Raw genomic sequence first — 2,972 nt, 5'->3', positions numbered from 1 at the left:
TTCCATTTCTTTGTGTCTTCCTCAATTTCTTTCATGAGTACTTTATAGTTTTTTCTGAGTATAGATTCTGTGTCTCTTTGGTTAGGTTTATTCCTAGGTATCTTATGGTTTTGGATGCAATTGTAAATGGGATTGACTCCTTAATATCTCTTTCTTCTGTCTTGCTGTTTGGTGTAGAGAAATGCAACTGATTTCTGTGCATTGATTTTATATCCTGACACTTTACTGAATTCCTGTATAAGTTCTAGCAGTTTTGGAGTGGGAGTCTTTTTGGGTTTTTCCACATATAGTATCATATCATCATCTGCGAAGAGTGATAATTTGACTTCTTCTTTGCCGATTTGGATGCCTTTAATTTCCTTTTGTTGTCTGATTGCTGAGGCTAGGACCTCTAGTACGATGTTGAATAGCAGTGGTGATAATGGACATCCCTGCCGTGTTCCTGACCTTAGCGGAAAAGCTTTCAGTTTTTCTCCATTGAGAATGATATTTGCGGTGGGTTTTTTCATAGATGGCTTTGATGATATTGAGGTATGTGCCCTCTATCCCTACACTTTGAAGAGTTTTGATCAGGAAGGGATGTTGTACTTTGTCAAATGCTTTTTCAGCATCTATTGAGAGTATCATATGGTTCTTGTTCTTTCTTTTATTGATGTGTTGTATCACATTGACTGATTTGCGGATGTTGAACCAACCTTGCAGCCCTGGAATAAATCCCACTTGGTCGTGGTGAATAATCTTTTTAATGTACTGTTGAATCCTATTGGCTAGTATTTTGTTTGAGAGTATTTTCGCATCTGTGTTCATCAAGGATATCGGTCTATATAGCTCTCTTTTTTTGGTGGGATCCTTGTCTGGTTTTGGGATCAAGGTGATGCTGGCCTCATAAAAATGAGTTTGGAAGTTTTCCTTCCATTTCTATTTTTTTGGAACAGTTTCAGGAGAATAGGAATTAGTTCTTCTTTAAATGTTTGGTAGAATTCCCCCCCCCGGGAAGCCGTCTGGCCCTGGGCTTTTGTTTGTTTGGAGATTTTTAATGACTGTTTCAATCTCCTTACTGGTTATGGGTCTGTTCAGGCTTTCTATTTCTTCCTGGTTCAGTTGTGGTAGTTTATATGTTTCTAGGAATGCATCCATTTCTTCCAGATTGTCAAATTTATTGCCGTAGAGTTGCTCATAGTATGTTCTTATAATAGTTTGTATTTCTTTTCTTTGGTGTTAGTTGTGATCTCTCCTCTTTCATTCATGATTTTATTTATTTGGGTCCTTTCTCTCTTCTTTTTTTGATAAGTCGGGCCAGGGGTTTATCAATTTTATTAATTCTTTCAAAGAACCAGCTCCTAGTTTCGTTGATTTTGTTCTATTGTTTTTTTTGGTTTCTATTTCATTGATTTCTGCTCTGATCTTTATGATTTCTCTCTCTCCTGCTGGGCTTAGGGTTTCTTTCTTGTTCTTTCTCCCAGCTCCTTTAGGTGTAGGGTTAGGTTGTGTACCTGAGACCTTTCTTGTTTCTTGAGAAAGGCTTGTACCGCTATATATTTTCCTCTCAGGACTGCCTTTGTTGTGTCCCACAGATTTTGAACCGTTGTATTTTCATTATCATTTGTTTCCATGATTTTTTTTTCAATTCTTCTTTAATTTCCCGGTTGACCCATTCATTCTTTAGAAGGATACTGTTTAGTCTCCATGTATTTGGGTTCTTTCCAAACTTCCTTTTGTGGTTGAGTTCTAGCTTTAGAGCATTGTGGTCTGAAAATATGCAGGGAATGATCCCAATCTTTTGATACCGGTTGAGTCCTGATTTAGGACCGAGGATGTGATCTATTCTGGAGAATGTTCCATGTGCACTAGAGAAGAATGTGTATTCTGTTGCTTTGGGATGAAATATTCTGAATATATCTGTGATGTCCATCTGGTCCAGTGTGTCATTTAAGGCCTTTATTTCCTTGCTGATCTTTTGCTTGGATGACCTGTCCATTTCAGTGAGGGGAGTGTTAAAGTCCCCTACTATCATTGTATTATTGTTGATGTGTTTCTTTGATTTTGTTATTAATTGGTTTATATAGTTGGCTGCTCCCCCACACATTGGGGCATAGATATTTAAAATTGTTAAATCTTCTTGTTGGACAGACCCTTTGAGTATGATATAGTGTCCTTCCTCATCTCTTATTATAGTCTTTGGCTTAAAATCTAATTGATCTGATATAAGGATTGCCACTCCTGCTTTCTTCTGATGTCCATTTAGCATGGTAAATTCTTTTCCACCCCCCTCACTTTAAATCTGGAGGTGTCTTCGGGCTTAAAATGTGTTTCTTGGAGGCAACATATAGATGGGTTTTTGTTTTTTTTTTTATCCATTCTGATACCCTGTGTCTTTTGACAGGGGCATTTAGCCCATTCACATTCAGGGTAACTATTGAGAGATATGAATTTAGTGCCATTGTATTGCCTGTAAGGTGACTGTTACTGTATATGGTCTCTGTTCCTTTCTGATCTACTACCACTTGTAGGCTCTCTCTTTGCTTAGAGGACCCCTTTCAATATTTCCTGTAGAGCTGGTTTGGTATTTGCAAATTCTTTCAGTTGTTGTTTGTCCTGGAAGCTTTTAATCTCTCCTTCTATTTTCAATGATAGCCTAGCTGGATATAGTATTCTTGGCTGCATGTTTTTCTCGTTTAGTGCTCTGAAAATATCATGCCAGCTCTTTCTGGCCTGCCAGGTCTCTGTGGATAAGTCAGCTGCCAATCTAATATTTTTACCATTGTATGTTACAGACTTCTTTTTTCCCGGGCTGCTTTCAGGATTTTCTCTTTGTCATTGAGACTTGTAAATTTTACTATTAGGTGACGGGGTGTGGGCCTATTCTTATTGATTTTGAGGGGCATTCTCTGAACCTCCTGAATTTTGATGCTCGTTCCCTTTTGCCATATTGGGGAAATTCTCCCCAATAATTCTCTCCAGTATACCTTCTG

Source organism: Mustela putorius, unplaced genomic scaffold, assembly GCF_011764305.1.
Source record: "Mustela putorius furo isolate JIRA1106 unplaced genomic scaffold, ASM1176430v1.1 tig00004197_pilon_pilon_pilon, whole genome shotgun sequence".
NCBI classification, from domain to species: domain Eukaryota; kingdom Metazoa; phylum Chordata; class Mammalia; order Carnivora; family Mustelidae; genus Mustela; species Mustela putorius.
The sequence above is the reverse complement of the archived record's forward strand: the minus strand, read 5'-3'. Positions refer to the sequence as shown.